Raw genomic sequence first — 10,363 nt, 5'->3', positions numbered from 1 at the left:
TTTAGGCACGAAGGCAGATGCCTTCAAAGAACAGGCTGATCAATCATTTCATATCTTCCAGGTTTAGGTACCCATCAGGCTGCTGGTGTTCCGCACTGGCTCATGAATATTACTCTTGTACATCATGCTGTTAGTTTAGGAAGAGAAGTGAGCCTCACCTCACTGTATTTACGACTGTTGCTCCTCCTGGGACACCCTGCTTCCTCTGATTCATTAAAGGGTGGGTTCACATTTTAGCAGCTCTGTCTTTGAACAGTCCTCACATGTTTAGATGCACATTGAGGCAGTTTGTGGTCACTGTAATTGTTCCTGCTGTTCATTCTGACCAGGAAGAGACCCTCCTGCTATATGCGCTTCCAATGATGGGAAGTCCACATTTCTCTCTCACATGCATTAACATTTCTTTATAAATGGATCTCTTCAGTAAGAATGGTAGAGACTAGTTTCAACGTCCACATGGACATATGAGAAATGTGAACCTGTGTCATCTCAGGGTGTCAAATACTGACTCTTTGAGGAATCCTGACACAGCATCGGTATTTCAGGCACGTCATGTAATGTACTTATTTCTACTAAAAAATATAATGTTTTCCAGAACCTAACCAAACTGCATATATACCAAATATTGAAAAGACGTCTCATATGGACGCTGTAGCATACTTTGTGCATCAAATACCAACGCTTCAGAGTCAGTGTAGGTGCTGAAAAACGAGTCAGTGTTTGACTCCCCCTGAGCTGAGAACGTGTTGGTCCTAATTGAGATCTGTAGGTGCAGCCTGATGACAGTGGCGTGGAAGCAGCAGGAAACAGATATCCTACTCTTTCCAGAGTTCAAGAATACACCTATGAGCTCACTGTCTCTGCTGTTTAACCTGCACACAAACAGAAATGTAAAAACAAGTTAGTTAGGGAGTTATGTGTTGAAGAAAGACAGCCAGGTACAGTCCTGTAGACACAGTTGCCAGTTAACCACAGGAGATGCTCTGCAGAAGTGCTGGGTGGAATAATATGCTGTCTGCTAGTTGAGTCTTTATGCTAAGCTAGGCTAATGATAGAGCTGACTCCAGCTCACTCTCAGTGACGAGTTTTTTCACATCTAAAATGTTGGTTTGAAAATGACTTGAAGACAAAGAGGAAGCTTCTCTTCACTGCTTCTTCCTTTTCCTCTGACTTTAACTGGTTTCTCCTGACAAACCGAACTGTTTATTACTGTGAGTACAAGTAATGTTTCTCTTGCTTTTCAATATATCAAGGAACTGATGGTTGTCCTACTAAAAAAGTGCCCTGTAAATAAATAATAAATAAATAATATTAGCATTCAGATATACAGTACTGTGCAGAAGTTTTAGGCAGGTGTGGAAAAAATTCTTCCAAAAATAGTCATGTTAAGAGATTATATTTATCAATTAAAGAAATGCAAAGTCACATATGAAAAATCAAATCAATGTCTGGTGGCAGGGTCACACACTTTTCTCCTTCAAAAAGCATCAGTTCTTCAAGGTACACTTGCACAAAGTCAGGGATTTTATAGGAGAAAAAGAAACTCAGCAGCAGAAGGCAGATTGTTCTCTGAAGGGCTGGAGAGCAGAAGAACAATAAGTGTCGGCAGGCAGCATGAAGCATGGTGGAGGGTCCTGCAGTTTTGGTGTTGGGGATTTGGTCAGAATGAAAGGTCTCCTCAATGCTGAGAAGTACAGACAGGTACTTACCCATCATGCAGTTCAATCAGGGAGGCATCTGTTTGGAATGACAACGAGCCCAAACAGAGAGCAAAAGTCATTAAGAACTATCTTCAGACTAACTTAGCATCTGTATGCATAGTTGGTCCTGCTTCATTGCTTCATGATTATCAATTAAATGTGTTTCCATTGTGGGTCAAATCATGAAAAAGATATAAATGCAAGATGTAAATAATGAAGCCAGTTAGTAGTTAACCACTACATGAGGTTTGTTGGGATTGTCTACACATACAGTGACAGAGAAGTATGTGATTAACTGCAACTTCCAAAATAAAATAGACATTGCTGACTTCAGATGTTTTTTGAGTTGATGAGGAGCACCTGAATGCAACATTAACTTTGGTCTCGGTGATGCTGGGGGCAGGAGCACTGCAGACATCTCATTTCATGAGGAGGTGCAGTTAGTCCACTGATGTTCAGCCGTCTGCAGTCCAAATCTGTGAGGAAGATGTTGCATTTACATCTGTACTTTGAGCTGTCATGTTAATGCCATGTATAAACTTTAAAATAAAGCAAACAACCAGACCCATTATAAAGGTTTAACCATGGCTCTGTAACGTAACCACAGGTACATTTTAGGCACATTATGTCATGCCATACCTTGCAATGAAAGTTTTATGGCGAATCAGTAATGAGAATCAGTAATGTGTTTTTCATAACTATTCACATGAGTAGATAATGATTGTCTGTGCAGTCGTCAGGTTTGTGTACAGAAACTCAAAATGGCTTCCAGGGGACTCGCTGGCTTTACCTTTATGAATGCATTGTGTCTGTGTGTGTGTGAGCAGCGTATTCATGCAGACGGCCTTCTTTGTGTTGTTCCTGCCAGGGCATTAGGGACTGTGGGTGTCCTGGCAGCCTGAGGTAATGCCATTGATATCTGTCAGGACACAGTAGGAGGTCAGCTGTGGGGGAGGGGGGGCACTAAAGAGGTTTTAATGACATTGTAAGCAGCTCTTTGCTTCTGTGTGAGAACTATGTCTCGGGGGCAAATGTGGAGTTAAACACTGGAACATGTTTTGTTGCTTTTGGAGAAACACTTTCTGAAAACAGAGACTGAAACGGATCCCCCTCATCATCCTGTGGTGTATATATATTAACCTCTGAACACATTTATTAGCTTCCACGTTGTTAAAACCACTGTCAAATATATTCATTTCCTTCAAATGCAAATATTCTACGTGTGCTGTGTCTCATATTAGACACATTTCCCTAAAATTCAGCCGGACATACACTGTTTATATGTTACACATACATCCTCCCCGATATACTGGTTTTACTATGGAAACTCAAAGGTTCAAAAATAAGAAAATTAGTACATAGAAAAAAACATAATTATGAGCGTAAATACAGACAAAAGATATAATAACCAAGAAAATGTGAAATGAAAGCAAAAGCCAATCAGAGAACTGGCTCATAAACAGTGACAAATAAACTCATTGTGAAGAGAAGCAAGACAAAATAAAAAAAATAATAAATGTTCACTATTTCATGGTTATATATTTAAGTAATTTTTATTCATATCAATTTCCCATTAATTCTGAACATGCTCGTTAATACTGTCACATCTACTTTGGTCTATTAATCTAATATCTATACTATTGGCTGATGTGTCTGTAAATTAGAGTTTATGTCTTTATGTAATTTTTGCATTGACACAGCTAAAAAAAACTGTACAGTTCAACAACTACAGCTCAAACAGATGAAACTGATTAAATGTCACTGAGGAAAGTGTGAAATGAATAAAGGGCGTCTTTCTCCCAGCGAGGTGGACTGGAGGCACAGCTAATGAGGATTAAGGCCCCGACACGCCGATCAAACCCATCACTTAATAGACTCCCAGAGTTCATTAGAGGCCATAATAAAGACTATAACTGACAGTGCTATATGACTCATTTCAGTAACTTGACAGTAGATATCTACAGCACTAATCTGGATCCACATGTCAGGATTAAATTGGTTTTATTGTGTTATAAGTTTCATCACCCAGTGACCAGAGACAAAGAGCAACAGTGACTGAAAAAAAGTCCTTCCTTGGTTTATTTATCTGTGTTAAAAATAGCATGAACTAATGCTAAATATATGCAACACCATGAATCTCTTCTGTGTGAGAATATCCTATCTGTGTAAAGGCGGCACTAGAGGGGTCACATTTACATTGTGTATGCTACAGCTGGCGGGAAGGGGACGGCATGATGTAACGGGCTGGGAGTCTGGGATCAGTCTAGGACAGGAATAGACAGCACGGCTAGTGGACCATGTGAAGGTTAAAATGTTGTTTTGCTGCAGCTTCAGCCGTGAGCAAGGTGGACTGCAGTGACACTGAAGTGACAGCGCAAAGCAAACTATGACTCTATTTAAAAGGACCGTCCTATAATGTACAAAGTGACAGTTCATGTGTTTTTGATTATAAAGCAGGTCTATATAAATACTATTAAGGTATCAAAACTCTCAATCCACGGACATCCGTATTCAGACACTGTGCCTTTAAACGAGCTGCCAGGACATCCTTAAGGTTGTGATGTCACAACTATACAGTCACCGCCCTCACTCACCCCCTCTACCATGCCCCCAGCACTGTCCAACGTTTTTTGTTGTTGTTTCAACCATAGGGTGACCAGACGTCCCCGTTTTCAGGGGACAGTCCCCGATTTTGGTGGCCTGTCCCCGGCTGGAGCTGTCCCCGGAAATGTCCCCGTTTTTAAATGTGTATTAATCATAGACTGTATAAGGTGTAAACAGACCTGAAATCAGATTTTATGTGGCCAGAAAGACTGGACAGCAGAGCAGGCAGGTCTGCGGGAGCGCACGCAGCATGTTGTCGCTGTATCGCCCAGTCTCTTTACGTCTACAGCTGCTTCAAAATGTTTGCAGTTTATAGTGTAACCAGGTCTAACATTTACGTGATCATAGGCAATAATAGAAGCCTGTTGTTGCCAATGGATTATGTCTTTAGTAGATGTATGTCTAATAACCTTGTTCATATTTGGAAAACAGACTGTAGCCTATAATTAACATGACTTACTGCTGAGTTATTTATAAAATAAAGACATGATCTCTTTTGCAATTATCCTTATGACTCTACATTATTTAACTTGCTGTGTACAAACCAATCCAGTCCTTTTTACCTGTTGAAATACCTTTAAATGGCCAAAACAACATAACGTAACATGCAGTATTTCACTTCCCAGAAAGAGACTGCAGCTTCTACTTATTGACTGAAAGGTAGTTTCTGCCTCAAAATGACTTGATTTCATTCAGAAGAGTTATATTTGACAGATTATATAATTATATTATATATATATATATACAGATGCACCTTGCTAACCAAGCTAGCTAGCTCCACCCTCTCGCCCAAATATGGTCACATCTGATTCCAAAAAACCAAGATGGTGACAGCCAAAACGCCAAACTAGAGGTTAGAAAACAGCAGTCCACAAATTTGATAATGTAACCACTAACAACAAGTAACAAGCTTCTTGCAGTATAAACACTGTAAACCTAGGTGACAATCTCACCTCAAGGTCCTTTTAGTAGCAGCGTTGGAGCTTTTGACCATATCTTATCACTTTGCCAAGCTGTCATTGAATTGTAAATAAAGATGTTTCTGACCATGTAAGCACTTCCCGTCCATGTTGGCTTCTCTGCTTCACCAGAGCTAACAGCTGACCTCCTTAGGAAGGAAAATTCAATTCCCATTTTCAAGATTGACTGTCAATGAAACTTTCATCAGTTTCTGAATCACAGTGCAGAGAGGATGACTGAGGGTGCCACACGAGGGTCCGACTGTTTGGGCATAGAGGGCACATGTTAAGGAAATTGCCAGCTTGACTGCAAAACAGGCATGACTTTGAATTATTGCGGTGAGCCCTCTTCTCAGGGGTTAATCAGGGGCTCGACCAAACTGCAAACTGGGCTCTGGTTCGGGGCTACTCGTGATGTTTTGGCAGGGTTAAGGATTTCTCAGAGGTCGGCTACGGGGAGTTGGCGAGTTGGGAAAGGAAAAGCCACCCACTTTCTGCAGAAAGAGTCTGGAATGCAAAGGCCAGCTCAGCAACACTGCTGAAGCCCTGGTGGAGAGAGGGTAGATGTCCAGCTCCCTCCTGACCACGGACAGCGAGGTCAAAAACCTTCTGCATTTCACTCTAATAAGTGAAGGCATGATATGAAAAGAACACAGCTGATTATTTTCCCCACACTGTAGAGCCCCAGGCGAGGGCGGCCGAAAAGGCAGCACACGCAGGAACGTTCAGAGGAATAGGTGTGGCGCTGCTGTTCAAAAACTGAAGAACATTGGACAAGGTAGTCCACTTTCTTCTTCTTAGTTGGTGTAGGTTGCTAGAAACGATGGCGACTGAAAGTGAGCGAATCTTGTTGGAGTCGTGGCGGATCAATGCACCAGTTACTTTTGGTTAAATTACTAAAATGCAGAAACGTGAGAAGGCGTTGGAGAAGATGGTACAGTATGTACGACACTTGAAGCAGTTGTACCAGAAGAAGATAGTCGAGCCGCAAATGCGCAGGAGGAAATGCGACACTACCAAGCCCACCAATCACAGTCCTTGCAGTCTGCATCACCGCAACATGTAACATTAGGCTATGGCGTAGATTAGATGCAGAAGCATAAATTGTCCTTTAGACTGGGTTTAACAGCAAATGTCAAACAATAGTGGCCTGAAACGCAGATTACCTGACAGGGAGAGAGAGAGAGAGAGAGAGAGAGAGAGAGAGAGACTGCAGGCTATCCAGAGGTGGAGGGCATGATACCCTCCAAATGTCATTTCAGTTTGAGCTCCACACAAGCTTCAGTGGCTCTGCACCTTCCTCTTCTCAGCCTACAAATAACAAATAGTCTTGTTACAGGAAAACCATTAGGCCTACATGGAATACCCTCTAAAGGTGCAATTCAGCAAAAACCACAAGCCGGTAACGTTTCAAACATTTCATCTCTGCCATCAAGTTAACAGGATCTGCCGTATTGTTTATAGGGGCAGGTTTTGACTGCTATTTTGGGCAAGGTAGTCAATGATTACCTGTTGGTGATAATGAAAGAGCTGTGGACCGGAGAAAGGTCAGACAGGAAGAGAAAAGTCAGAATGAAAAGAAAAAGAAAGACCCATCAACAGACAGATTAAAAAGTATACAGTGTTGAAGTCCAACAGTATCCCCTCCAAAAAGCAGATGCTCTTGGACAGATCCCAGGGGTACGCCATGAAAATATTCCTGCCATTCTTTAATTCAACAACTCAACACAAGCTAATGAGTTACGCATATTAAACTATTAAAGGTAAACCTTTCAGTGAAACTCTTAGTGTTTCAGTGAAAGAGAGCAGACAGCTGAGGATTCTTCCAGCAGTGTGTTTGGTGATAACTAATCTGTTCATGGAGGAAGTGTTGGCCGAGTGTTGACAGGATGGTTTAGACGAGCATCCTCAACTGACTGACTGTCTCCCTGTCCCATCTTTTATCAGGTGCCACATTCCCTGTTTCCACCACCCGGTCCTGGACCCTGGGTTCAGAAGATGTGTCATAACCACGGGAGACCATCCTTGGTGTTTCCATTAGCATGTTACCTCGGGTGATGCTGCTGGTGAAACATTAGCATACAAGCGTTGACCTTTTCTCATACTAGCCCAAACAAAACACATTGACATAACTGAGCTCTCATTATTTACTGATGTAATGGTATGAAAGGATATTGTGGTGGCAAAGTAAACGACTATGTCCAGTAAGAACACTGCTAAATAATTAATCATTAAATTATTAATGGGTTTTTGCTCTTTAAGTCTTGTTCTGTTTCAGCACCCTGTATTCAGAGAAATGACTTTGTTTTCCTACAAAAAGACTTCATCAAAAGAAGATTGAACTCTATTAGCAGATAAAAGCAAGTAAAGTAAAATTAGTGAACAGTCTGTTTCTTTAGCTGCTAAATACTCCACTGACTGTGTCTGTTGCTGAACAGCTCAGATACGGTGGCTTCAGCAATGAAAACAGCTGCTGCTGGAAACTTGCTGAACGATGTTGAAATGCTCTGTTGAGCTGAGGGGAACTGCAGAGTTGGGTTGGTTTCTGTGGGTTTATCACTAAAATCGAAACTTTTCATTTCACCAGTTGTTAACATTAAAATACTGATTCGTGCAGCTTTAAACTGATGTAAGGTACCGTGTGTATTTGCTTTTCAGAGTCAGGTCCAGGTGGACCATTAATGGACAACATTCGACCGTCTGTTTACAACCATTTAACAACCAAAACCAGCCCACACCTAACTGTCCTTAGTGATTTTACTGGATTTACATTGTTTCAGTTTTGTCATGGTTTTTACCGTCTGACCAGGACCACATTTACCCGGTGACGCAGTGTCACCGTCCGACCAGTGTTTGCTTAAAATGCTGATCAAGGACAAAATCTGAAGACATTCTGAATGAGAAGTCTTTTTGTCTGACAGCTATTGCTTTCTTTCACTGGACAAAGAGCATGTTCACCTGTTTTCTTTACACCATCAAGTTGGTGTTGTTTATATTTTCTCTGTTTCAGGAAGAAAAGGTGACAAAGAAAACTCACCCGTGTGCTTTGACCTTGCATGCTAGTGACTTTTGCATCATGAAGTTCAGCATGAGTTCAGTGAGGAAGACTTTCTTTATGCCTCATTTATTCTCTTTCTCTCTCTCTCTCTCTCGCGCGCGCACCACTTCTTCTTCAGCTGACTGATTGTTTACTCTTTCAGTTTAACCAACCAGATTTTGCCAGAATCTCCATCAGCCAGTCATACCGCTGCCTTAAGTCTGTTCTCCTCTCTGTTGCCCTCGTCCACCCCTCCTCCAGTTCATCATGTCCACGCCCAGGTCGAGTGATGTTTGATCAGTGTGTAGATAACAAACTCTAAACTGTTCAGGTCACCGGTGCTCTTACAGATGCAAAATCCTGTTTGAGTCACTGCTTCAAACGTTAGTGATTTAGTGGGAAATACTGAACCTAAGGAGTCAGTCACCTTCAGTATAACAAACACTGTGATGCACTGCCCAAAGTTACAGCCACACACCATGAACCATTTCATTTTCTACTGATTCTATCAAGCTGAAATATTAGGTGCATCATGTTAATACATTATGTGGTCATATTCACATCAGACTCCTTAGTATATGTTGTGGCCTGTTAGTAGCTAGCAAAAATTAGAGTTTCAGTAATTCCCATAGATGCAACAACAAACCACTTCTCCGGCACCACGTGTGCTCCAAAACAGGTACAAAAAGAAAGACAATAAAATATGATGATTTAAAACACGTATCCTGCTGCTGCTGATCAAACACTGTCCCCACTGAGCTGAAGCATAAACCAAAGTGTTGGGAAATGATGGAGCTAGATAAAAAGTCAAGAGATGATCAGATTATAATTCATCCTCTCCAGAACATACTTCTCGATCCAAATTACATGACAACCCATCCATTGAGCTATTTCACTCAAAACTACAAATATGAATCTGCTGGTGGCGCTGGAGGACAAGCCAGGATTCATCCTCTGGAGAACATGATATATAACAATGTATTTGTTGAGATGTTTCAGTCTGTGAGTACTGATCCACTGACTGACAGTGTGGCTAAAACACATGAACCATGTTGACTCTGTATTCTACAGTGGTCGGAGAAAAAAAACACAGCATGTCAGATGTGATGCTTCACAGCATCACATCTGTCTGACAGCAACACATCTCTCTAACAGCATCACATCTGTCTGACAGCAACACATCTGTCTAACAGCAACACATCTGACTGACAGCATCACATCTGTCTGACAGCAACGCATCTGACTGACAGCAACGCATCTGTCTGACAGCATCGCATCTGACTGACAGCAACACATCTGACTGACAGCATCACATCTGACTGACAGCATCACATCTGTCTGACAGCAACACATCTGTCTGACAGCATCACGTCTGACTGACAGCATCACGTCTGTCTGACAGCATCACGTCTGACTGACAGCATCACGTCTGTCTGACAGCAACACGTCTGTCTGACAGCATCACATCTGACTGACAGCAACACATCTGTCTGACAGCATCACATCTGACTGACAGCATCACATCTGTCTGACAGCATCACATCTGTCTGACAGCATCACATCTGTCTGACAGCATCACATCTGTCTGACAGCATCACATCTGTCTGACAGCATCACATCTGACTGACAGCATCACATCTGTCTGACAGCAACACATCTGACTGACAGCATCACATCTGTCTGACAGCATCACATCTGTCTGACAGCATCACATCTGTCTGACAGCATCACATCTGTCTGACAGCAACACATCTGTCTGACAGCATCACATCTGACTGACAGCATCACATCTGTCTGACAGCATCACATCTGACTGACAGCAACACATCTGTCTGACAGCATCACATCTGACTGACAGCATCACATCTGTCTGACAGCAACACATCTGTCTGACAGCATCACATCTGACTGACAGCAACACATCTGACTGACAGCAACACATCTGACTGACAGCATCACATCTGTCTGACAGCATCACATCTCTCTGACAGCATCACATCTGTCTGACAGCATCACATCTGACTGACAGCAACACATCTGTCTGACAGCATCACATCTGTCTG

General features: G+C 42.1%; 1 long non-coding RNA gene across 1 annotated transcript; it reads right to left on the bottom strand.

Moving 5' to 3' along the window:
- Positions 1-1,380: 1,380 nt before the first annotated feature.
- LOC123975679 lies at positions 1,381-2,179 on the bottom strand. The gene is made up of 2 exons (XR_006826140.1): positions 2,061-2,179; positions 1,381-1,737 (listed from the first exon to the last, which is right to left on the bottom strand). It is a non-coding gene; the product is annotated as an uncharacterized LOC123975679 (long non-coding RNA).
- Positions 2,180-10,363: the final 8,184 nt, after the last annotated feature.

Source organism: Micropterus dolomieu, linkage group LG08 (genome assembly GCF_021292245.1).
Source record: "Micropterus dolomieu isolate WLL.071019.BEF.003 ecotype Adirondacks linkage group LG08, ASM2129224v1, whole genome shotgun sequence".
Classification (NCBI taxonomy): Eukaryota; Metazoa; Chordata; class Actinopteri; order Centrarchiformes; family Centrarchidae; genus Micropterus; species Micropterus dolomieu.
Note: the sequence above shows the minus strand (reverse complement) of the source record. Positions and strands in the feature narration are given on the sequence as shown.